This window comes from Engystomops pustulosus, chromosome 11 (assembly GCF_040894005.1).
Source record: "Engystomops pustulosus chromosome 11, aEngPut4.maternal, whole genome shotgun sequence".
Taxonomy (NCBI): domain Eukaryota; kingdom Metazoa; phylum Chordata; class Amphibia; order Anura; family Leptodactylidae; genus Engystomops; species Engystomops pustulosus.
Genome location: NC_092421.1, coordinates 54823053 through 54850594, shown reverse-complemented (window position 1 = coordinate 54850594; position 27542 = coordinate 54823053). Strand labels below are relative to the sequence as shown.

The 27542-nt window shown below is 40.5% G+C and overlaps 1 long non-coding RNA gene across 2 annotated transcripts in view; it reads right to left on the bottom strand.

The window, feature by feature from the left end:
* Positions 1-27542, bottom strand: part of LOC140105933 (uncharacterized) — a 63152-nt gene that overhangs the window by 12859 nt on the left and 22751 nt on the right. For both annotated transcript variants that reach the window (XR_011850682.1, XR_011850681.1), the window contains exon 2: positions 4486-4621. This is a non-coding gene — a long non-coding RNA (uncharacterized lncRNA). The remainder of the gene's footprint in view (positions 1-4485; positions 4622-27542) is intronic.

Below are 27542 nucleotides of genomic sequence, written 5' to 3'. Positions count from 1 at the left end.
ATGGACAAAAGCATAATATACAGAACATTAAAAAAAACCACCAAATAAGAAATGTCAGACTGCTTCAAAACTTGGCCGCAGATAGATATGAAAATGGTTACAGGAGGTCAGACACTGGGTCTACGGTTACAAATAAGCATAAATATGCTCCTCCCAGCTGCCCTTTTGGATAAAGCGCCTGATGGTAGACTAGTCCTATTTAAAAGCTCCTAATGGATCCCTCTTCTCAGAAATTTTTTTATTCTAACCCTGCGATTTCAGCAATATAGAGTTATAAAAATTATGATAATCAGTCTGAGGCACTGTGGCTCACGTCACCTGAGCATCACCTCGGCTTATAATTTATTAACTCCCCCATTAATCTGTAGTCTGCCTGGTCCCTTCCGGTTCAGCCCGTTCAGAGTACAGAGAGCAGGTGATGTCAGGGACCAGGCGGGATTGGAAGAGTAATGGGGGAGTGAATAAATTATAAGACAAGGCGCTCCGAGGCACTCCGGTGACTCAAGCAGGAGTACCCAAACTGATTAACATCATCTTTACAACTATATATTGATGAAATTGTGGCATACAGTGAAATTGTACAGTAGTCCATTAGAGAATAATAATTTAGATCCAATACTGTCATCGATTAAATATACCATTAAAAGGATTTGCCCATGAAAAACTTCTCAAATTTCAATCCTCTAGTGATGTTTACACAATAAAGATATTTTTTTAGCCCTTAATTTACAATTTACTCAGTTTTACTGCTGTATTTGATCCCATCACTCAGCGATGGTTAGTGTAAAATTGTATAGCTGAAGTGTATTAGCTGAACAGGCACTTCATGATTCTTCTAGTGCTATGAGATGCTGTGTGCTGACAATGTGCTTAGATTATCGGGGTACAAGGTTTAGCTACATTTTCATTTAGCTTCTGAACAGTCTAAAAGTATCTGACACAGAGAAAAAGAGAGATGAGACAATTCAGAGTCATAAGATGGATATAACACTCAATGAAACACTCAGCTCTGCTATGCCTCCCACTCCCCTCGAGACCTTATCTGGTCTGTAGCTTGTCGAGTAAGAACTCCTTTAGAGGTCCACATGCTATCCGTCTTTTTTGTGGATGGCATACTGACCCATTGATTCCTATTGGTCTTTTCACACATCCGTTTTTTTCATGGATGTTTTTTCTTACTTGCAGACCACAGACCTCCATAGAAGTCAATGGATCTGCAAAAAAAAAAAAAAACACGGACGGTACATGGATGGCATCTGCATGCAGTTTCTCAAATGTTGCCAGGCAATAAGCTGGGCTGTACAGAAAATACATTTGAAAACCCTCCTTTTTTTATGGCGTGTGTAAAAGAAAGCGGATTACCATCGGATCTCAAATACAATAGCGACTGCGCACAGACATCACACATCCACATTTTTTGCAGACCCGCAGTGGAAACGCCTGTCTGAATAAGCCCCAAGTCTCTGCAGCTTCTTGCCGGCAGGAAGTGCCTGGGTCTGAGCTGGTCTTGTAATGCAGGGGGAAGGGGCATTGCATTGTGCAAACACGAGAAGCCTTTCATGAGAGGTATCTGCCAGACCATAGTCAGAGGTTAAAGATTGGATCCAGGGACAACTAAATTGTAAACAACAGGACTTATAGAGACAGGTGAAATGCTGTATTTTTGTTAATAACAGAAGTTAGAAAATGTGTTATTTTGATATTCTGAGTGTATTTAAGAATCTTTTATTCATGGGAATACCCCTCTAATGCATTCACACATTTAAAATTGATAACTTCTCTTTGATGGATTTTTTTTGCCTATTGCAGAAACCATTTTGGAGATCTGTGATGTTATCCTTATTCCTACTTCAAGTAATATCATATATACAGTCTTACTAATCTTTGCTCCTCCCTCTAAGGCCATTTCATAAGTTCTGTGATCTACAGGTTGCTGGCCTCGATATGTCTCCTGATCAATGTATGGATCATAAGCCTCCGAAATGCAAGGTATATAAAGGCCCATAGAGGAAGTTCAGCATAGTAACATATGCTAAAAAAAGGTATTTTTCATGTGACCACGCATAATGCAAAAAAGAAAATTCACTGCACTAATAGTGGCCTATATATTAATAAAATAATAGAAGCCGCTTGAGGAAGCGACGGCGAAACGTACGTCGGGGTGCTGCGGTGGTGGTCTCGAGAGCCCTGTGTTATATTGGTAGGCACTTATACATGTAACGCCCTCTTGTCTTGATTGGGCAATTTTACCATTGGGCTTTGGTATCTATACATATATATGCATTGTGCTCTCTATATCTATTCCTATACCTACTGAGGTAGATTTGTGATTTAATTGACCACCACCGTTTATGCATGTTTGTTGTTGTGTATTTTAGGTGATGTTTTTAAATTGTCTTGTCCTTTTTGGTTACCTTGTGTGAATAAAATTTGAGTATTGTAATTTATTGTTTCATGCATTGTGTGGTTGTACTACTATTGGTATTTACTCTCGTTCTTAGTATAGGGACATGTTACTTTGTAGTGGTTATCTTCTTTTGGTATTCATAATATGAAGTGGGTCAAGGGGTGGCACAATATTACAGGGAGCTTTGGGGTACGATATGAGGGGGGCCACAATGTTCGAAGAAGATGAGGTCACAATAAGAGGGATGGGGGTACAATATGAGGAGGAGATGGGGGCACCAAAAGGGGGGAAATACACTGAGGGGGTGGAGTAAGGTGCAGAGCAAAGGTGGGAATTAGGGCAGAAACATTTTCCACAGTGTTCTATACACGCCACATCTTTGGCCCTGCAAAAGTATGGAGGTATGTGATAGGTAGAGGGGCATATACCCTAGTAGACATATTTAGAACAGAATAGAAGTTAGTGGTCCCAACAGTTTGACCTTATCAGTAACTTGTTACAATAACCTCAAAATAGACCGTTGCATCAACCATATACACAATTACCAGTCTCCAACTATTCTGCTGAATGGACAGTGGATGGGCAGATCAGTATAAATGACATTACCTACATCCCATGTCAAAATCTATAACAGGGAAAACTGAATATCATGTACTTGTAGATGATTAGTTAGTAGTATATATGTGTGTGTGTGTTTGGTTTTAGCTCCATCTAGACCTCCAGCATGTATTATTCTCTAGCAGGCAGCGTTACATGTATAGCGGAATCTTCAGGCTTTGGTGTGAGGATTGTAGCAGCAGAATAATATTGGCCTTATCATTTACAGCCATCTGGTCACCTTAACCGCAGATAAGAATGTATTCTATCTATTATCACTGAAAGCACAGCTCTGCGGGAGCCAGACTGCGGCACCACCGTTTACAATGGTTCTGGCTTCATACACCTGTTTATGAGAATATAAGAAGGTTGTGCAAGTATTTCATTTATGCACTCAGTGATTTAGTGAATTCCATTATTTGCCCATCTGCTCCTTCCTCAATACTTTGAAAAGACCTGGGAAATTGCTCAGACTTTTTTTTTTTAGGTAAATATTCATCGACTAGCTCCCAGTCATTGCTCCTCTGGTTATAACATATGTAAAATGCAGCCACAAGGGGTGGCACATCCATTGTACATCACAGTGAATTTAAATTATAGACAGATTTATGGCATGACGTAAGATACCGGTAATCAAAAATAGACTATTTTGGTTTCGTCCCATGACCTTTTCCTCACTCCAGGAAGTCTGTTATCAGTGTATAGATAAAGTTTATGTGGACAGAAGAGATAAGGTAGACAGGAAACACTGCGTCACTTCTGACCCGCACCCTGTAGAGGGGACCATACGGCACAGCTGTAGAGCCCTAAAATAAATAGCCCCAACAATCATATGACAACAGGGGTCTGTCTGTCTTGATGTGATATCTGCTCATCACTCACAAAGTCCAGATACTTGAAGGTGGCCATCCACATGGCTTCTCAATCAATCAATGATAATTATATATATTTCATTCTCTTTAATACACGTATCTTGTTAAAAGGGTTATCAAAAATTAGAACTTTTTTCAATGGACTCCAGGTGTCCCCCATTTGTGCTCAGAGGTTTAAGGGTGATGTTTTGTCGATAACGCTATAGCCTGTGGCCTTTATTAGACTGTAGCAGGTTTAGGCTGATAAAATGACATCTGCTGAGTCTGTGAATACCAGCAGAGCCCAGCGGTTACTGGAGGTGATGGATTGAGGTGAGGATAATTTACTTATTTTTACACCACCTAAGGCTGAATCAATGTATGTACAAAAAAAACATTTACATTTCATTTTTACAATACAGGTGCAGGAAAATCATTCAGATTCTCCACAAACACCAGATCATTTATAGGCCACCTAGGAGTGAGACCTAGGTATATGGATTAGAGCAAGGGACCACATGACTAGTGTGAATAAGGGCCTCTCGATTCATAACCTGTAATTTTTTTTTTATGCATAGATCAATAATACAAGAACCTTAATGCTATAACTTATCAGAGTAAAGTGCTTACTTCTCCGTGTAGGTTGGCTCATATCATGCTCCCTCTTTCCTTTTCGTCCTGCTATTCACTATGAAATGTCTTCTGAATTCCTTCTCACTCACAAGATGGACAGAAGCTCACTGATGTCTCAGATAACATAGAAGCTCTATGGAGAGGGGAGGGGGAGGAGAGAGTCAGAGCAAGTAATTCTCCACACAACTACACAGAAAGGACTGGAAACTGTAGATACCAACTGCAAAGTTATAAGTTGCTACAAAATAAAGATCACAACTTACATAAGGGTCAGTAACAGCAGGACTCACTGCATGTACTCATATAGGACTAGTATGTTAAAAAGAAAATCTACCATTTGCTTTTATGCTTTTATCAAGCAAACATACGTTGAGACTGCAGTAGCTACACTGATGCAGAAACATATCTTGTTTAATCCCTGAACTGAGTGTTTTCTCTGAAAAAACAATTATAAAATTATGATAATGAGGCTCTGTCACTCCTGTGCTGCCCTGTTGCTGCTTCTCTCACCCTAATTATGCACTGCTCCAGCCCTGTCCTGCCCTGCGTAAGCCCGGGAATACGTCATCAATCGCTGCACCATCCCCCAGCTGCTGTGCATGCGTCATCCAGTTCAGGAAGCTCCGTGTGTAATCTGTTTATTTAGGCACCCAATTTTCCCAAGGTCCTAAATTTTATAATTTTTTTTGAGCAAAACCACTCAGTTCAGGCATTAAACAAGATATGCTTCTGCATCAGTGTAGCTACTAGTGATGGGTCGTTCATGAACGAGCCGGCACAAACAGCTGGCTCATTCATGTGAACGACGTGAGTCGGCTCACCTCAAGGAGCTGATGGCTCACTAAACCCCGTCCCTAAACAGTTCTCCATGCCCCTTTAACTCGATAAAATTGGGTTAAAAGTTGTGTGGGGAGACTGGCTGGCCTGCGGCTCCCTATTACATATTTAATAGGGAGCCATTCAGGAGCCAGAAGAGCCGGCTCTTCTTATTGAGTGGAGCCTAATGAGCCAGCTCTCTAAGAAGAGCCCGAATTCCCATCACTAATAGCTACAGCATTCTCAAGGTATGTTTGGTAGATTTCCTTTAAAGGAACAGCGGGGGCACTATAGCACCATACAAGCAATATCTTAACACAGAAAGACCTACAATAAGAAAAATCAATAACTTAATAATAAACAATAATAAAGAATATTATAAGGATAATTTAAACATGTAAAAAAAAAATATACACATAAATATGAAATACATTTTTAAATATTACAAATTATATGTTACATATATTATGTGTCGGATTCGTTTTCTATTTGCATCTCTAACATTTATTGTGCGGAATAATCTACAGATTCCCCTCCCCCGTGATCGTCAGCCCAGTGACTGTAAAATCACTTATCACAGAACATCTTGCACAACCATCACTGATGCTAAGTGACTGCAGCCTACAGAGCTGTATTGATTCTTCACCATACCTAATGCAGCTGAGGATTCGTTTTAATTTCATCCAGCATATTGCACTACCACAGCGGCTAAACCCTATTATTCTGCAATTATCAGAAATTTCATCGAAACCGACTTTCTTTCTTCCCCCCATTATTATGATCTAAAAATAACCATTTTGATACAAAAGATAAAAAAAAAAGAATCTTTGCCGAAAAATCTTATTTTTTTTTTCCACTAAAGCAATTACTAATGATTTCCCAGAATGCTTTGGGAAATCTGACAAGCTAAACTAATTATTATTATATTGATGGACTACCAAGGTGCGGAGGGATGGAGCATCAATAAGGAACTCAAGTACTAAAACTGAGGGTTGTGGAGAAGTATTAGGAGTTTGGTGAAATTGTGTCAGGGGGGAGGAAGATGAATGAGGAGCTGGTAAGAGGAAATTGGTGTCTGTTGAAGGACACAAGGGTTTATGGATGGATATGGGGACCTGGTGACACTGATCAGGAAGGGCTTATGAGGAACATCTGGACCTGGCTGCAGACATCTGGAGGGTGCGGGAAATAAGGGCCTGCATTGCACGTTTTTTTTAAGGATGGATGGCCGCGGCCACTTTTGCTTTCATTGGCATGGAGTCCCTCTGGCTTGTCAGAAGTCTCCATTATCCAAGTGACCGGCTGGAGTGACAGCACATCATTGGCAAGAGCTGATTAAGTAGATCCAGATTTCAGTTCTGAATTCTTTCATTCAGCTTATGTAAACAGGCGGCAGTGACCTGTGGAAATACTGTAATATCCAGCCGGTTCATTCACTGCGCACATAAATATACATGAATCCATGTTCGCCGATATTAGACTTCATAAAGTGCGACTCTGAAGTGATTGAGTGGGAAAAGCAAACACAATCCTCCAGTTCTACTACTGTAGTCTGGAAGACTTGCTAGGTAGAATGAAATATAGACATGAATATACAGAAAGCTAGAAAATTGGTTTTACATTTTTGCAGTGTAAAACAACATAAATAGTTTGGTGTTCAAGTCCTTTATTATATACACCAGTGGTAATTATTTCATAATTATTACATCTAATATATTGTTTGAATATGGTATATATAGGCGGACCCCTACTTAAGAACACTCGACTTACATACGACCCATAGTTAAAAACGGACCTCTGGATATTGGTAATTTATTGTACTTTAGTCCTAAGCTACAATAATCAGCTGTAACAGTTATCAAATGTGTCTATTATGAAGCTTTAGTGTTAATATTGATTCTTATGACAACCCAACATTTTTTAAAAAAAATTTATTCACAGGGACCAAAAAAGTTCTGGCTGGGATTACAATGAAAACATATACAGTTCCGACTTACATACAAACTCAACTTAAGAACAAACCTACAGACGCGGGGACTGCCTGTATAAGCTTTAACCCCTTAAGGACGCAGCCATTTTGTAGCTAAAGGGATTTTTTGGATTCTGACTTGCGTCGCTTTATATGGTTATAACTTTTGAACACTGTTACTTATCAAAGCGATTCTGAGACTGTTTTTTCCCCACATGTTGTACTTCATTTTAGTGGTAAATTTTGGCTCATAAGTTTTGTGTTTTTTTACAAAAAAAAAAAGAAAAAAATTATACATTTTTTTAAAAATTTGCCATTTTCGAAATTTGAAATCAGGCAGATAGATTTACCACCTAAATAAATTGCTGAATAACATTTCCCATATGTATACTTTACATTTTCATAATTTTTGAAATGTCTGGATAAGTTATTTTGATGTCACGCGGCTTACAAATTGAATATCGGTTTTCCGGATTTTCAGAATTGACTATTTTGGGGATAAATACAGTTTTGAATGAAATTTTACATATTTAGCATCAAAACCCCCTATATAACCAACCCATTTTCAAATCTGCACCCCTCAAGCTATCAGAAACAGCTTTGACAAAGGTTGTTAACCCCTTGAGATCTTCATAGTAATTAAATCAAAATGGAGGTGAAATTTAGAATGGTCAAATTGTGCCGGTTATACGTTCATTTAGCCCTAAAATTTACACATTTCCAAAAGATAAAAAGAGAAAACCCACCATACAATTTGTTCTATAATTTCTCCCGAGTACAGAGACCCCCAACATGTGGATGTTACTTGTTTTATGGGCACACAGCGAGGCGCAGAAGGGAAGGAGGGGCCTGCAGCTGCCAGGATTTTAGTTTCCTCATTGGCCCCTTTTGTAGGCTATAAAATTTTAGCTTTATCGTAATGGGGCCATGTTACCATTTTTGGGTTGGTATCCCATATTGTTGAAAATTTAGGAAGTTTTTTTTTGAGGGCAGGAGTAGAAAAGCATCAATTCTTTACTGGGTTTTTTACCTTTTTTTTTTTGGTGTTCACTGTCGATACGATTACGGGGATACCAGACATGAATATTTTTTCTTACGTTTTACTAAATTTGTCAAATAAAACCCTAATGTGGGGAAAAATCTATCATTTTTGTATTGCCGTCTTCCAAGTGGCATAACATTGTTACGTTTTTGGCTATAGAGCTGGTTGATGGCTTGTTTTTTGGGGGAGCTGTTGTACTTTGCACCAGTATCATTCTGGAGTACATATGTTTTTTTGATCATTTTTTATAGCATTTTTTGTGGGATTGAATAGGTAAAAATCATAATTTTTGGAGGGTTTATAACAGTAGAATAACCAGTAGTTATTCTACGGGTTGTTACAGACGCGGTCATACTATATATGTGGGGTTTGTGCTATGTTTTAGACTTTTTTTTTGAGTTATATGTCTCTTTATATGTTTTTGGCTTTTGGGCATTTTTATTAAATTTCTTACTTTATTTTTTATTGAATAACTTTTTTTTCTTTAACTTTTTCACTTTTTCCATCTGATTGCCTGTTCATGATAATACTCTGCAATACTCATGTATTGCAGGGTATTAGCAGTGTCAGCCTATGCAGATGCATAGGCTGGCACTGTGCCAGTAAGATGAGGTCATAGACCGGAAGTTCTTGCAGGCAACACTGGGAGGGTTCTGGGGGGGCGATTGTGGGGGAAAGATGCCCCAGAGGCATGTTAGATGCCGCAGTTGCGCTGACCGCGGCATTTAACGGGTTAAGCACCCGCGATCGGAGCCCACTCTGATCACGGGTGTTACACTGGGGTGCCGGCTATTAGTTACAGCTGGCACCCCGTGTTTCCCGATGCCGGTTCGGCTCAGATCTTGAGCTGAACTGGCATATATCGAACGCTGAGCACTAAAAGGACAGCCGTTAAAGGACAGCCATCTACTCAATAAAACAAACTAGAACATATTAATGAAAGAATCTCCCTAGCCCTCTTTCAGTTGTGTCAATATGAAAATCCTAGCTTTACCGGTAGTGATCCGATCGACAGATCTATCTTCCAGTGGTCTGATCAACTAACCTATATTTCTGCGGTCCGGCGTATTCATAAGGGGGCCATCTCAGGGGGAGGTGACTGCAGCATCGCAGTCACCTCCGGCATCTGGTGTGGGAGTGGTGATCCGGAGTAGAAGCAGAAGAGAGGGAAGTGGATGCCCCCCCGCCATGAATACGCCAGACCGGTGGAAGATAGGTCCGTCAATCCGACAGCTAAGTGCCACCGCTTTTTGGTATGTTCCGAAACATACCAAAAAGAGGGCTAGGGAGAATCTTTCATTGGTATGTGGACCTAGTCCATTTTATTTAGCTGACAGTTGTCCTTTAAATGACTTATTATTGCTTTCAAGGGGCAGCCATATTGGTGCATGCACTTCCTTCCTGTAGTATAACTATGGGGGTTCTGCTTTATGGCAGCTGAAACATAAGGAATATAAAGGATATAGACTTATAGTGTCAAGAAGGTGTTGGGACCACAAGTCAGGGGATGACAGAGTATTACACAACACACATATTCTACAAAGTATAAAGGAGAAAATTGAGTGTAAAGTGTTGCTAATCGCCACCATCTAAGCATCAAACAATGCAATTTGGATTATTTTTCTTTTTCTCTATTTTCAAAAATAAAAAGGAAGTGACTCTGCTAATCCAAGTCTTTTCAACAAAGCTGAAAAATCATACCTAGTGTGATGCACCTCATGTGTTGTAGGAGGATGATCATAATAAGATATCATTAATTGTCCTTTATCACACTACAATCTTACCTTTACTTAAGGAGGCAGGTCTTGGACTTTTACATGGTGACTTTTAGATATTGGGGGTAATTTACTAAGGGCCCGATTCGCGTTTTCCCGACGTGTTACCCGAATATTTCCGATTTGCGCGGATTTTCCCTGTATTGCCCCGGGTTTTTGGCGCACGCGATCGGATTGTGGCGCATTGGCGCAGGCATGCACGCGATGGAAATCAGGGGGCGTGGCCGTACGAAAACCCGACGGATTTGGAGAAACCGCCGCATTAAAAAAAAAAAAAGTGTTGCAGGACTCGTGCTTACCTTCACCAGGTATAGGCCGGTGAACTTCAGTGCATTCCGGCGGGCCTCGGGGAACTTCAGCGCAGCAGCGCCACCTGGTGGACGTCGGAGGAACTACCTTAGTGAATCGCCGGAAGACCCGAATCCAGCACAGAGAAAGCGCCGCTGGATCGCGAATGGGCCGGGTAAGTAAATCTGCCCCATTATCTTTATACTTTTGAATTACGCAACATTGAATGCAAAGAAATGGGTCACAAATCTGTTCCGTACAAGTGTCACTATGTTTTCCCATGTGCTTCCCATTTATCTTCCATCTAAGGGCTCTATTCTATAGAACGTGTAAGCAGAGGTTAGTTTTCCTATATAGGGCTTCCTAGTTTCCATATTCAGCATGTCACACTTTCGCTCTGGTCATCCGCAGTCAAGAAACAATATGACACCTGCCCCTCGGGACACCTTGGCAGGGCCAGCGCTGGGCATACCTGGGCAAGTGCCGGGGCCCAAAGCTGCTGCTAGGGGGCCAGATAAGGCTGTACCATAAGGAATCCATAGGGTGTGATCGGGGGCTTTATATAAAATAACCATGAGGGGCTGTTTGAGATGATAAACCAGGGAATATTTTAGGGAATAGTAGACTGTTTTAGTTTCTGGATTTCTAATGCCACTACGCGAGTTCACTGCAAAAGAGGCCCACTGAGGCTCTGCGGCCCAGGGGCCTACTGCAACCTGGAACCAAGCCTGCACCTTGTGTTGGGTACTAGAAGATGAAAACAGTAAAAGAATCATATGAACCCTTACCAACATATTTCTAGGCCATAGGCCATATCCGTCTTAACCATAATTTGTTAGCTTTTGTTGCACCAGACTGGCACTGAGCACTATGGGGGTACATTTATCACCAGCACGGGAAAATTATCTCTACCCCATCCAAACTGTGATGGATAGATTCCAGGTACAGTACCTGGTACAGGCTATATAGAGGTGCCAGGAAGGAATGCCCCACGCCGCCGCACTCTGCCACCAGACACAGCCCCCACACCAGGAATGGAGACTGAGATTAAGAAAACTGGCGTACAAGCTCTTATAAATCTCCCTCTATGATTTACATTATAATTTAGGGCATATGCTTCTCACGTGCTGCTACAGACTGGTTCCTGGTTCAATGGTAATAATATGTACAAGATTTTTTTATTTTTTTCAGTGAAGGAGACAAAGACAACCACATGATGATTATAGTCTTTACAGATCAGTCAGAATCCAGGGAGCCTGAGTACAGTTACAGCTATTTCGTCGATGCCCTTGAGGCAGCTCTGCATTGTGTGGGTAACCTTGCAGCATGTTTATCTTTTTCTTTCTATCTTTTTAATGTAGAATACTTTGTTTTACAATACTTACCCTTTAGGAAAGGAACAATACAGCAGATCTATCTTCGTTACAATCATGATCTGAACAGGTAATGGTTTTCCCAGGACATTGCTTAGAAATGAAGCCGGCGACGTAAAACTACATAAAACATGTATAACGGTGGTTTTGGAAATTTTGTTAAATTTCAGAACGTTTCTTCTTCAGATAGAACTGCGATGTGTGTGTGATATGTTTAGTTCTTCTCCCTTATCGAGCAAACCAGAAGGCATATAAACATGGGTATTGTGCGGAAGGTTGCCAGGGGAAAAGACACTTATGCATTTTTAGATACCAGTTAGCATCATGGCGCAGTACGCTGACCTTTTAGAAATGCCTTTGTTTGTGCCGGCGTTTTTTTTTTTTTCCGGCAGCAGCTAAGACTACATGAAAAAAAGAGAGAGAAGGAATGATGGCTACAGAATCTCAATGCTGGCTATTGTTCAGGCTTCCTTTGAGTGCAGGAATGGAAACACAGGGGGCAGACATGTGATCGAACGCTGCGGCTCCGAGGACATTTTGTCGTGAGCTCGTTGCCTTTTAATGCCTTTCATACGACATTATAGCTTTTGTTGGCAACTTTTTGTTTTTCCAATAAATCATTGTCAGGCTGATTTATGAGATGATTTGCATACTTGTGTATAATTCCAGCATCAAATCGGTCTGCACAGGATTTACTGATCAAAACCTTAGGAATTAAGAGGTTGATATCAATTCTTTAATATAAAAATACATAAATACAAAATCTTCCAAAATAATAAGCTACTGCTTGCGATTATGTCATGATCTGCTATTATGTCATTATCTGCTCTTATGGCAGGTTTACATTTGCATTGCATTTGGTGTCTCCATTGCAAATTCCATCATATTTGATACCAGATGGGCACCATGCTGAAACTTTCTGGACTCGATAGACCATCACAGTGGTATCTGTTGTACAATGCATCCAGCAGTGCATTGTTTTTTTTCATTATGAACAGAAGTCATAAAGTGAACATGTTCTTAGCTATGACTTCTAATGTAAGCTGGGAATGATTGTTGTACCCATTGGGCCTATTCAGATACAAAAGGGCATTGTCTATGGTGTACACTCCCCTTTATGTATTCGGCCTTAAAGGGGTTTTTCCAAGGAAACAAGCTAGCTTCTATCCACAGGATAGGGCCTAGCTTGGTGATCGGTGAAGGACTCAATAATGTGACCTCCACAGATCACGAGAATGGAGATAAATGGAGCAGAGTAGACATGCACGGCCATCTGCTCCGTTCATCTTTGGGAGCAACAAGGGGTCCAACGGAGGTACCCTAACTGACCCCCCTTTCTTGTGATTTGTAGGGGACTTGTTTCCTGGAAAATCCCCTTTAAGTGGGCTATAAACATTAGATGTGCATAAGTGTATCTCTCTCCCCAACCTAGGATTTAAGGAGGCAAGTATGAGAAATTTGGCTTGAGCTGCCTGATCTCTTTGCTTTCATTGAGATATCCAGCTTCCAGAGGTGTCTGCCCGTTGCTTTACACCCTATCCCCTTTTAGGACATGTGCCCAGCAGGTATGTGTATAGAGAAACTGGCAAAGACTGATTTCTCAAATATATACTCAGCTTCAGAAGAACTATTTTCTGGAACCCCGTGTGTGGTAGGAGCAGAGGTGCCAAAAAGGAGAAGCATACTGCTCTGGTTCCCAATTTCATGGACCTTGCTCTTCGGAACTTCTGGTCTGGGGGTCAAGGGACCTGCTTCAGCTAATCAGTGACCTTCTTGGATCAAAGGACTTCACTTCTGCGTCACAGGTGATGTCCTATTGTCCAAGTAGGCCACTGATTTAAAGTTTAAAGTAGGTTATGTGACCACTGGCACTTCTAGCAGGCTAGATCAGAAGCGCCAATGTAAAAGGGTGGACCAAGAACTGTGGCACAGCAAGTAGATTTTCTGTTTTTTGGCACTTCTGCTCTGGCTTCCAAAAGGTTTTCTGGAATTCATGGAAAAAACCCTTTAAAGTTCCATTGCACCATAGAAAATCTGGGAAATGTCTCTGCACTTAACTTGTGTCATCACTTTTTATGTGGCAGAAGAGACCAAAAAGTGTAATTGCTACCTCGGTTTTCTCTGGGCTACACTAAGCATTCTGGGTAGGGAATATGCAAATAGGTTTTCTTGACTGTATCTATGGCCACAACATTTAGCTGCTCTTCACTGGTGATAAGCAAAAACTACTGTCCGCAGATGGGTCAAGTTTTGCCATTTTCCAAAGTTATGTCACAAGACTTCTAAAACGTTTGGCATTGGACTTATAGGGAGCAGCCTTCCAAAAGGCATCGATGCTCATTTTTTTTTAGACCCATTAAGGAAAACTTATTGCCAAAATATTTTTTCCAATGGCATTCACAATTCAGGTAAAAAATCCCATAGTAATATAATAAGATGCGCATAGGGTACACAGTTTTGGATATAATATAAATAAAAAAAACAAACAGATGGATGATTACAACATAGATAGAAAATTGATAGCAAAGATAATTATAAGATAGATAGATAATTGTGGAGAAGAACATCTAAGACACAAATCCTTTCCACCGACCTTGAAGCAGAAGCATTGAAGGTCATTATATTCCGACCATCTGTCATTCAGGCAGCACATTCATTGTAGTCCTGTCAATTCCACCTTTAAGGTTGTATCTGCACATGAATAACTGGGTTAGCTCTATTTGCTTGCACTCTGAAAAATACATGAAGATTTGAGACCCCGAGGCTAATGATAATTCCAAAAGGTGTGTTACATAGTGATATTTGTCCACCGGCAGATTTAAGCAGGAATAATGCGCTCTAGGGGTTCTTCTCTGTAGCATCGCCAGCAGACATGTCACACCAGATCTGGAGAAATTGAGGCTGAATGTATATTGAATGTGACCACTACACTTCAATGGAAATCTGAAGATTTGAGGACGGAAACATTTAGGTATTGTGTGTAAAAAGAGAATTCACAAATAAATGGATGTGTCCAAAACTAACACATTACGTGCGGTTAGTTTATTGTGATCCGACAAAATCATTATAATGTAGTATACAGTCTATTATGGTCTAATTAATTAGATGCAAGACTGCAGAAGAGAATTTAAGTGTTTGTAATATGGTAAACATTTTAGTTACTGGAGGTGACCATATAGGGTTCTCCTGTATATAGGAATACTACGGTAGGGTATACATGAAGGTTGTAACAAATGGGAGTAAACGGGCAGACCCCATCCCCAGAGACCAGGAGTCGGCTGAGGAGCTGCATACATCTGTGTCTTAAGTAATTAGTGTTGCAATCACAGCATAATAAAGCTGTCACAAATTTCTGCACCTTCTGACCCAGTCTACACAGAAGAGCTGTCAAATAAGCAGTAGCTAACAAGTAATGTCAGCCATTTCTGTGATTTCCAGTGTAATTTATTTATATCATGATATTTGATGATATACACCCTCTTGGCTATTTGGCATTTTAGAGCCATTCCTCCGTATGCTGGAAAACTTTCTTTACCGATGACTGATATGGTGTAAAAGTAGGAGAAAGCATTTAAAAGGGGTTGTCTGGGCTATGACAAGTAAAGAGAAAGCCTGAACCCTGAGATCCCTTCACTTCCTACCAAGAGCAGATCTGTTAATCGTATAGTGGCCTTGTTTGGTTATAGCTCCGTCCTATGCACTGCTAGGCAGAGGTGTACATTTCACCCTATAAATACACATTTTAATTGCTTTCATAGTACAACTGTGATAGGTTATCATTTATATTCAAAGGTGTTACATGGGGACTTGAAAATAAAGTTGTCTTTGGTGAAACCTGATTTTTCAAGCTGTGTTTGCTTATTTAGGAAGTTGAGTTCTGCCCCGTCAAACTTTGGGGACGTAGGAGGGACTGATCACCACACGTCTCTCTCTCCCTCTCTGTCTCAGGTCATTACTGCTTCTAACCCCCTCACAATTATAGATGACTGGGTTTGGTGGCCTGATCCAGACACATTGCCGGATCGGCGGCCTTACAGCCAATCAGGCAAATTGACAACCCTGGCAACTAGTCATGGCCAAGATTGGCCAGGCGGTTCCAGAATGCTGATCATCAAGTCCGCTCATCTCTACTCACAATCCAAATCTAGGCACATGATTAAAAGGGGATGGTATTAAGCACCAGGGGTAGTGGACCCACTGGACCACCCTGGATGATGGGATGATGATGTAAGCCGACACCTGGGACCGGAGTCTAAGTGGTACCCGGTTTTCACCAGAGCCCGCCACAAAGCAGGTTGGACTTGCTGCGGCGTGGTACCACCTGGTCGTTGCACAGGTGTGACTTTGTCCGCTGTGGTAGCCAAGGCGAAGTACATAATCATAAAACAAACTCGTGATCGGGGACGGCAGGAGGTTGAGACAAGTAGGGGATCAGAGTCGGGGAGGTAGCAGAAGGTCAGGACAGGCAGCACAGGATCAAAGTCAATAACAGAACCGGGGTCACAAAAGGAAATCACAATAACAGCACAGAGCATAGGAACAATTCTCTAGGCCATAAGGCACGAAGATCTGGACGGGAACACAGGAAGAGGTAGGCTATTTAACAGAATTGGCAGCCGGCCAGTGCCAATTAGCGACGCACTGGCCCTTTAAATTTTACAGAGCCGGCACGCACTTCCTAGGAGAGTAGGACCCGCGCAGAGCTGCAGGAGACGGTGCTGGAACCCGGCGAGGTAAGCGAGACTATGGGACACACAGATGGGTTAGGGATGGCACAGAAATCAAATGCTAACCCCTTATAAATCAGCCACAGTGTAACTAAATGTCCTCATGAATATTGCCTCTAAGGGCTGGTAATTAAAGGGTTATTCCCATATTGGCAAATTAATGTTATTGTTTGCATTATAAAAAGTTATACAATTTTCTAGTATACTTTGTGTATCAATTCCTCACAGATTTCTAGATCTCTGCTTGCTGTCATTCTATAGAGAGCTTTTATGTTTACTACCAGCAGACAGAAATCTGACCTTGGTCATACAGGTGCAGGACTATATCCCACAGCTCTGATTACAGTCTGTGATATAACGAGCTGTGCACCTGTGTGACCATGGTCAGATTTCTGTCCGCTGGTAGTAAAGATAGAAGCTCTCTATAGAATGACAGCAAGCAGAGATCTAGAAATCTGTGAGAAATTGATATAAAAAGTTATGCAATTTTCCAATATACTTTTTGTAATACAAACAATAACATTAATTTTCGGAAATGGGAATACCCCTTTATTAACTACTAGGGGGCTGGTAATAACAATGGCACACACAGCCATATATACTACAAAACCTAGCAAATTATATAGATCTGTCCCAAATGTCATTGCAAAATCAGGGGCATGATGGATATCAATATAATTTCTGGTTTATTTTTATGATAAATTTCTAAAAGTGTCACCAGTGCTACATAAATAGAATTCTCCTCGCTGCTCCAATGGTCCGGAAACTCTTCCTGGCTGGCTATATAGTACAGGGGGATTGCTAGCTACAGTATATACTGGAGGCTGTGACTGATGCATTTCCCACCCTCGGCTTATACTCGAGTCAATAGGTTTTCCCAGTTTTTGGTGGTAAAATTAGGGTTCTCTGCTTATACTCGAGTAAATACGGTAGTAGACATTGCATATTCTTATCCTCCACTTGCTGACACAATCATATCATAGTAATAAAGAAGGGGAATGGTAAAAAAGCGCGCCTTTAATCACTGCACACTTTGAAAGTTTGTCATTTTGTCAAATAAGGAAACGCATAAGAATTGACTCATGCACAGACAAATCACAGAGGGGCACACTTTCCATTGCGTGGTACAATCTGTTTTTTAATAGGGCTTTGAAATAGACATTAGGGAGCTGAGGACTACATTTTCCGTCTGTGACAATGCTATTTTTATTTTTTCCCACTTGAGTAGATGTGGGAGGGAGAGCATTGGTCTTGCAGTCTAATTATTAACAGTAGGGCAAACAGAAACCGTATTTTTACACAGGGACCGTATTTTTAAGTTGTACTCCTCTTCCAAACTAGGATATTTTTCTACCTATATCCTCCAGGGGATATTTATAGAGAAGCATTTATAAGTGATGATATTTAAGATTGGGTCAGATTTGTTAATCCTGTATAAGCAAACTTAGACCAGACAGTCTAAATATGCGCCAAATTTATCACAGTGGCTAATGCTGGATGAGAAATCTGGGATATCGGTTTAAATGCATACCACCTACTATTAGTTGACTTACTTTGCATCTCAATTATGTTCCAAAATTCAGGCTCAATTCTGGTCTCACTTTAAAGGGTGTGAGAAAGTGAGAGGTTTTGTTTGGGAGAACCGCTGTCTGTCATACAGGCAGATGAAAGGTGCATAGTAAAAGCCCTGGATACGTCTGCAGTATCCCAAGTGGTAAGCAAGGAGTAGTCTCTTAGTCTATGTTGGCCTAGCTAGTACAGGCAGTCCCCGGGTTACGTACAATATGGGTTCTGTAGGTTTGTTCTTAAGTTGAATTTGTATGCTTTATAATTGTAACTCCAGCCAAATTTTTTTGGCCTCTGTGACAATTGGATTTTAAAAATGTTGGATTGTCATAGGAACCAGGATTAACAATAAAGCTTCATTGCAGACACCAGTGATAACTGTTATAGCTGATTATTGTAGCCTAGGGCTAAAGTACAATAAATTACCATCATCCAGAGGTCAGTTTGTAACTAGGAGTCGTCTGTAAGTCGGGTGTTCTTAAGTAGGGGACCTTGTAATGTTAGGCTGGTAGTGGACGCCTACTGGACGCTTTGGTCTTGGGTTTCTGTATAGCCCACAAGATTTTTTTTTATTATTACTTAATTTGAAAATGAAAGCAAATATGTAATATAAATTACAAAAGAGAGCCTTTTTTCCAATTTTAACCCCAAATTAACTAAAAATTAATATTATTAAAAGTGATTCATGGCAACATGTAAGTAAAGGAAAATGGGAGAGAGCTATTGGGGTATTGTCTGAAAAACAATGGTTGAGTATCTTTCAAAACATCATGTGGTAAGTTCGGAGTCTTTTAGACTAATCCAGTTTAAAATTGTATATAGACTACACTATACCCCGGGAATTATTAATCAGTTTAAGAGGGGGCAGATAGAAATGCCAAGAACAAAACGCTGATTTCACCCACATGGTATGGAATTGTAATTGGGTATTGAAATTATGGGAGGAAGTCCATACAGATCTGCGTCCATACATAGGCGTGTCGTGTCCATACAGAGGCGGGTCCATACAGAGGCGCGTCCATACAGAGGCGTGTCGTGTCCATACAGAGATACGTTTATACAGAGGTGCGTCACGTTTGAATGTTCCTAGGACTCCAGAGGTCTTAGAACTAAAGAACAATTGTGATATCATTGGCCACCCAGCATTTCCATTTACATTTGCTGGGTGGCCCGATGTTTGCTTATTTATGTTTGGCAGTCCCATAAAAAGAAGAAGAATGGGACAACAGATTGAACAGAATTAAAAACTTTGAAAAAATAAAATTTGCAGAATTAGGGAAAGAGGAAATCTGGCATAAGAGATTTTGTTTTTTGTTTTTTTTACATATAGGGGCTTATTTACTAAGGGTCCCGCGGCCGCATTTCCATGGGATTTACGTACGTTTTCGTGGAACGCGCCACTGGGTCAGGGATTGTGTTGCGTCGGACAATGCGATGGATTTGGACAGAGAGCAAGATTTAACTTTAAAATTGTGTCGCAAGCAATGCACTTACATGCACCGGGAAGAAGAAGGTGAACTCCGGCGGACCTGAGTGGGGAAGCGACACATGCAGGATCTCCAGCGCACAATCTAAGTGAATCACAGCAGAGTGCAGGATCGGCAGACACTCCGGAACGGGGAACACGCAGAACCGGGTAAGTAAATGTGCCCCATAGTATGCATAGTCTTGGGGTGACTATGGTACTGTTTTTTTATAGTGTATCGGGACATTTTTTTAATGATCTTTGATATGGGGAAATGCAAATGTATTTTTTATGAATATATATTCATATTTTTTGTGTGTTTTTACTTTATATGTCCCCCATGAGGTCACAAAAGACCCTGGGTGCCATTTTCACTTTCATCTATAAGAGCCTCAGTTACAGGGAAAACGACCACTTGTGACTTGTGGCCCAGAGATGTACTGGTTCTGATTAGACCCAGCTGCTCTGATTAAACCCTTTAAACCAGCGGTCACGTGACTGCCAAGTCTATAGAGCTGAGAATGTAATTGTGTGTTATATTCATCTCATGGATCTCATCTCTGATCGGTCTCATCTCTCTTTTCAGATACCAGTAAATGTTCAGAAGGTAAATGAAAGTGTAGACAAACCTGTACCCTGATAATCTAAGCACATTGTCAGCACAGGGCATCTAACATCACTAGAGGGCACTTGAATAAGTGTTCAAAACCTAATAAGTATGGTATTGAGCCAGTAATCCAGTTATGGTGCATTTAGCTTAGTAAATCCCCTTACTCCATTAGATTCCAGTGCATTGTTAACCCCCTATTGCTCAGGCTCCTTCCTTTATTAACAACCCAGAAGTGTATCTTGATGTTCTTGTGCCTGAAGGCAGGATCAGTGTCAGGAGGTCATGGATGAGTAACATAAGTAAAGTTGCACACTAGGAACCATTATTGCTCAGGCACCTTCCTGTGGGAGAAGCTGCCTTTCAGATCCTGAGTTACAAATAGTAGAGTTACCTGCTGCCCCCTAAAATAGATGGGTGGATTGTGTCCCTTTTGGGCTTGGAGAAAGGGGAAGAGTAACAAGAACAAACACTGCCACATCAAGAGGTAGAAGCATCATGGCGGATACAGTGTCTATTAGGGAAGGAATGCTGGTGGTCTCAGACCTCCTGTGTTACAATATTAACTAATAATTTGACTCTTCCTCAGATGCCGATTCCATAGCCGGGGGCATATCTCATTTCCGGGGTAATACTAATTTCCTGTGAGCAGCGAGTTCAATTCCTTCTGTTTAAAGGATCTTATTGTGATCTCAGTTTAGTGATTCCTTATGTTTTTTTCCCCATATAAAATATTATGTATAGTAGAAGGATCAGCAGTTGCAGGTCAACAAACCCAATCCCTTCACTCTCAAGGGAGTCCATGTGTATAAGGGGTCAGGGTGGCTGAGTAGCTGAGTGGCCATTTCACATGACTTGAAAGTTTTAAATCTGTGTTTCACATTTTTATAAGTTATTAGTCTTTTTGTAGACATTTTTGGGCATAATGAAGTAAAAAACGAGAGTTATTACCAATTTTTAGAAAATACGTCAGATGACAAAATGAATAAAAGTAGGAGGCCTGGTGCAGATTTTGTATTGTAGCTTCCTGTGATGCCTATTGTAACTAGACCCTGGGGCACTGGAATCAAGGACAACAGACAGTACAATGACCCCTAAAATTCCAAGGGTTCTGACAGTCTTATCGAGTTAACCTCTGCCTGTCGAGAACCAAACTACAGAGATCTGGGCACAATATTTTCACTTTCACTAGAACACTGTTCAGACTGCCGTAGACAAGCAGAGGGATCGGTGGGTTAGGAAACCTATCCTGCTCTGTACTATGAATATTAACAAATGAGATTGGCTCTTCTGTGACATCATACCTGCATATGCACAGAGTTTGTCATACAAGATCCCAGGATCCAATATATCATGGTCACCCTACAATTATTGCACCGGTGGAATGAGACCTGTGACATTATATCCTCGAATGAAATACAATCCGTTCTGATCACACAATGGCGCCATTTTATAATAATTATCTTTTTAGCAATGAAATATTAATTTCACATTTAATACTAGCACAGCATTGCATATAGGAATTATAAATAGGCTTGATATTCGGGCTTGGATGAGAGAGCTAATCAGTGATAACACATAGAAGCGCAAGATGACAGCAAGATGAATGACCTGTATCTCGTAATAATCAAAGATTGATTACAATAATTGTAAAATTCTACCACATCATTTTTCCTACAGTTTTAGCTTAGAAGGCTAAAAAAAGCAGAACCTACAGAGACATCCAGCCAGTGGTATCCTACAGTATTTGACCATTTCCTTCCCCATTTTCAGGGTTGGAATTCTTTGTTTGCACAAAAAATTCATTGTTTTAATCACTTTTGCTCATTCTTCTTTTAGGCAGAGCTGCATGGTTCTTGTACAAAGCACCAAAGAATATTCCCCCTCACAAAATATGGGGGAGGTTACGCCATAATTTCAAGCCATGGGTCATCGTCCGCAATGATAGATATTGGGGACACTGGCTCAGGGTAAAGCAATCTTTACCTCATGTGATTTTGTAGTGTGTATGTGTCTCAGGATATTAGGTTATTTACCACTATGATGGCACTATATAAATATAGATATTATTATTATTAATAGTTCTTCTCTTTCTTGATAAGTAAAGTGAAGCCTCCTGTCTTTTACCTCATCAGCCAGACATTCCTGACCATAAATGGCTGCAGATGGAGGATCATGCGATCTCGTATTGTCCATGAGCCAGGACCTTGTGATAGTATTCATGAATATAAGATTAAGGTCCTGGCAGGGCAGGAGTTCTGGACAGTTAGAGATCACATGACCCTCCATCTGCGGCCATTTTATGGTCAGGAATGTCTGGCTGGTGAGGTAACAGACTGGAGGCTTCACTTCACATATCAAGAAATCGTAAGAGAACTAGTAATTGATGTATATTGGTAAATTACCTAATATCCTGCCCACCACACTTACACACATAAAAAAAAACATGAGGTAAAGTGGCCAACCCCTTTAAATCTTAAAACAACCACTTTAAATGGGTTTCCTAGTATCAGCTAACGATATGGGAAAGTGGGGGTATTTGCAGATTAAGGAGGACCTTTAAAAGGTCCTGAAAGAACGCTGTTGAGAGCTGATACACATGTATGAGAATTGATGGTGTGTAGATCCCTTTTTTTCTTTTAATACTCTCTACAGGATGGGTGGTTTGGGTAACCATGGCCTCTAAGGAGCATTTGGCCCCAGACGACCACCCAAAATTCACATATTGTAATCCGCTGTTGTTCTCCATTGCGAGTGATCCTGAAGCACTAGAGAGTCACTGCTCCAATCCTACCTTCCCCCAGAAAGACTCAACTTGATTATGAGATGATGTATAAGTTGTGGCAGAGGACTTGTCTGCCTCATTCATATTTGTCTTGAAGGTCATTCCAAGATTCTCTGGATTTCTAAATCTTTCTGAGGGGAGCATCTGACAGGGGGGACCATTAGGTAAAAACCCTCTCCGCCTTTGTCTCCATGAAGCAGATTTCTGACGGGTAGCTATCTTAGGTGACTTCTCCAAATACAATGAATGGAAAAGGATGGCAGAGAAAGCAGCTGCCAGACACCTCTGACTGTGACTTATCAACCAGAGAACAAAAGAATCTGGAAATTGACATCCATTTGCCGTGTGGGAGGTGCATGCCCATTAGATTGCCAGAAAAATCCATAAAAATTGGTGGTTTTGGCTGATACACATCTAAATGTATATTGTGAGTTTTAAAGTTTGAGAGACCTGTGCTGCTTTGTTGCAAATAAAGAAAAGCAAAGAAAAAAACTTCCAGTCTAGCAAATGTCATTGACTAGTAACCTTAAATAATCTAAATAAAGCATAAGGCCAGGACAGGTCAATCTGCCCCGACCATTAGCAGAGCCATTCATCAAAACCAGCCTAAACCTGAAATCACTGAGGGCAGAGCACAATCGTCACCCAACACATAACCACCAATCCGACTGATTATTTCCCACGCTCATTTACTTTTACATTCGGTCTTCCAACACAATAAAAATGCTAACTTGTGGTCGTAGGGGACAGACACCATATACAGGCAGTCCCCAGGTTACGTACAAGATTGGTTCTGTAGGTTTGTTCTGAAGTTGAATTTGTATCTATGATGGAACTGTATACATTATAATTGTAACCCAGCCAAAAATGTTTTGGCCTCTGTGACAATTGGATTTAAAAAATGTTGGATTGTCATCAGATTAGGATTAACAATAAATCTTAATTGCAGACATCTCTGATTAATTTACAGATGATTATTGTACCCTGGGGCTAAAGTACAGTAAATTATCAACATCCAGAGGTCTGCTTGTAACTAGGGTTGTCTGTAAGTCTGGTGTTCTTAAGTAGGGGACCGCCTGTATAATGGATTTAAACTTTATAGATCTGTGCTTGGACTGGAGGCAGTAAAACCAACATGTTAGGAGGAGAACCAATGTTAAAAAAAAAAAAAAAAAACAGGTTTTGTTCCTGTTGTAGTGCTCTTTAATTTGGACCCCTTCATATGATATTGGAAGTGCCCAGATAGGATAGGGGCTCACATGAAGTTCATACTGCCATTGTCATCATACATTGCTAGTGGATAACTGCGCGCCTGATGCTGCCCCCCATCTTGCTGCAGGTGGTGCCGCCTGAGGCAGGAGGCTCAACTTGCTTTATGGCTAATGCATCCCTGATGATGTGCACATCTTTAATGCTATTACTGATTATCTACTCTATAATAATGGACAAACTGCATAATATACTGTCTAAAAGTATCCCATATAAGATTTTACAGAGAATATAATAAACTAAATTTGTGAATTTCCATGTCTACTATCTGCCTCCCTTCCAGTTATTTCTACTGTACTGAACTTCAGACTCAGAATCTCTATATCCTTCGTGAAATTGTATTTTGTTTTTGTTTTTTGTTCAGAACAAAACCTTGGTCCAGTACACAGCACTTATGTGGTAGGAAAGTATTTCAGGCTCAGCGTGATGGCCTGGCCCTGCAAATACAATAACTGGATCTCGCAGCTTCCTGGACCCAGCACTGAGCAGACACCGACACCAATGTATTCATATTCTCCTCATTATGCAGCGGCTGCAGTCTTGCACAAAAGCAGATAAAGGGGAACCGGAGAGAAGCTTCTTTGAAGATCTACCAAGCTTACTCTGCTATGCACATGGTTTAAGGTTTTGCTTGTATATAAGGAAATTCAATTTTTTTTTTCTCCAGCGCTGACACTTAGTATGCAGCATTGATTCATGGTAATCACAGTGTAAGAGCTTTGGACATCTTTAGAATTCCAACCAGGCCACTCCAATATATAGATGACCTTCAAGGTGGTGCTTGAGTGGTCCAGAAGAACGCTGAGCTGACCTCAGCTGTCAATGTATGCCAGGGTCTGATCCCCATATCAGCCTCTTCCTTTTATCTGGAACCTAATTAAAGAGAAATCCAGTCCCTAGCACTATCGATAGCCGCCTTCTTTAACTCTTCAAACACCAGTATGTTTTGATTTTCCCAACACATAGATTTGGGGGATATCATAGGAGATGACTTCAAACCTGCCACCCGGCCGATGACTAATTGTATCATAAATTATCCATCTCCGGCTCTCAGCCTCTCAGTCAAATATCTAACTGGTGCTCCGAGGAATAATTCAGCATAGACGGGTGTGAAAGCTGGAATAGTAATGCCTCCAGCTCAGTGTTGGCAGGATTCTCCTTAGGAGATGTGAGATAAGACTGATTTCTTGTGCACTGGAAGGTACCAAACCGTTGAGGTGTAAAAGTGAATTTGGAAGAGAAAAACAGAATACAATGCATAGTATGAATTCAACTACCTGGTGCCAAAACAACCTAGGCAGGTATAAAAAGCTAATGGAGACACTTATAATCCTTAATTTCATAGGTATAACAGCTGCAACCCAATATCAAGCCCTACCCTACTATTAAAAAAAAAAAAATCTGTTTTGCGTTTTCAGCTCCTGTGCAGAGTGATGTCATTTTACATTGACACAAAACAACAGGTTGAACCACAGGCTACATGTGGTGATGTACTATACCTTGTCATAGCAGTGATGTACTATACCTTGTCATAGCAGTGGGCACCAGGGATAACATTTCCTGGATGCCAATTTGCAAGATTAGGAGAGGTCAGTGTTGCAATAATAAACCGACATGGATGTGATGAGAAGTTGTGTGGTACTGAGTCCGTGTGCTACTACATGGGAAGGCAGGAGTAGATGCACATACTGTAGCTTAATAGAAACCTCTTTTGACTGAGGTAGGACAAGAGACAACCATTCATTCGTCAAAACATTTTTGCTAGACTTCCTAGGAGATCTGTGCAATCATATCACACCGCATATACTCGAGTATAAGTCGACCCAAGTGTAAGCAGAGGCCCCCAAATTTACCACCAAAAACTGAGAAAATCTATTGACTCGAGTATAAGCCGAGGGTAGGAAATGCATTGGTCACTCGTGTATAAACACCTTTTTTGTGCTGAAAAACTTGGCTTATACACTAGTATATACAGTATATATTTCAGAAGTATAATAAGAGAGAGAAAGAAAGGCTCCAGTGTAGGAGCTGAAACTTTGCATGGACACAAAGGACTCTTTCTATTTTGCAAGGTTTTGAATCTTTATTTTTTATAAATTGATGGGCCAAAGCACTGGGCTTTGTACCCACTTTTATTATATTTGTTGTGTTGCTTCCCTTCTCTTTACTATATATACATTTTTATTTTCAAACAAAAGAGGGGTGAGGCAGGAAGCAGTTTAAAAGTAAAGTTCAGTGTTGTACTTTCCAAGTCCAGCTATAATCCTGTAATATAAATGCATTTTCACAGTCCTATGTTTCCACATAAGTCCAGAGCGAGTACCTGACACTTTTTGAACCAAAACTGCTGGTAGTCCTCCTTTTCTCATGTGGTTTACTAAACCATATAACCCATTTATAACCCACTCCTCCTGACGAAGCCATACGGCAAAATGCGCGGAGGGTGTTCCTTGGGCGGCAGGTCCTTGCTGCTGAGCCATCGCACTCCTCCTGCAGGTTTAAAAAGTTGTGAACATTTTGGCAACACTGATACCTTACTCTGTATGTCATATTTAATGACTTGAAATAAAATTATCTTTCTTTAAAGGGACAATAATCAAACTCACCTAGCAGGGTTATGTGCAATATAGCATTATTTTGTAAAAAAAAAGGCACATCAACGAAGATATATACGTTTTAAGCTTATTCAGACCTAGATAACCTATGTAAATGTATGCTTTTAAATCTTTTTTTCTTCTTTTTTGCGCCAAACCCTCTTTCTGCTAATATAGTATACTTGTAATTCTAGAAATTATTTTTTATCCTTTTTTTTTTTCGTTTTCAATTTTGTTTGCAATAAAAACAAAACCTCTTTGGTCTAAAACCTCTACAGCCATCTGTTGGTGTTTTTTGGTGCAGCCTTAGGACTATAACATTTGAGTGACCTAAAATACTTTCTTTGTGAAGGGATTATTTTTGGATGATATAATCCATTTATGTTGGAATTTCCATCAAATTGGTCCATATTTACAGAAAGTAGCATTATCAAACCACCTAGGATCATGTGTGACATTTGTTTAGTCCTCTCTGCATTCCAGGCCATGAGTAAAATATTTCTGCAGCTACTGATTCCAGCATATGATATGATGTAAATATGGGTAACAGATGCTAGCGGGTGTAACACAATCATCTGTCTTTTCTTCAATCCGTCATAGCCTCCAATTGTGTCATCTGGGTTGTGTTGCACTTGATGGGTTACAGTTTTCCCATTTATGGTTCAATGGTAAGGACTTTGGAATCCAAAATATATCAGAATATGGTGCCGTTTTTATGGATTTTTTAAGGACACTGTGGTGCTGGTAAATCCATGGGTCAGACGATCATAAAATAAAT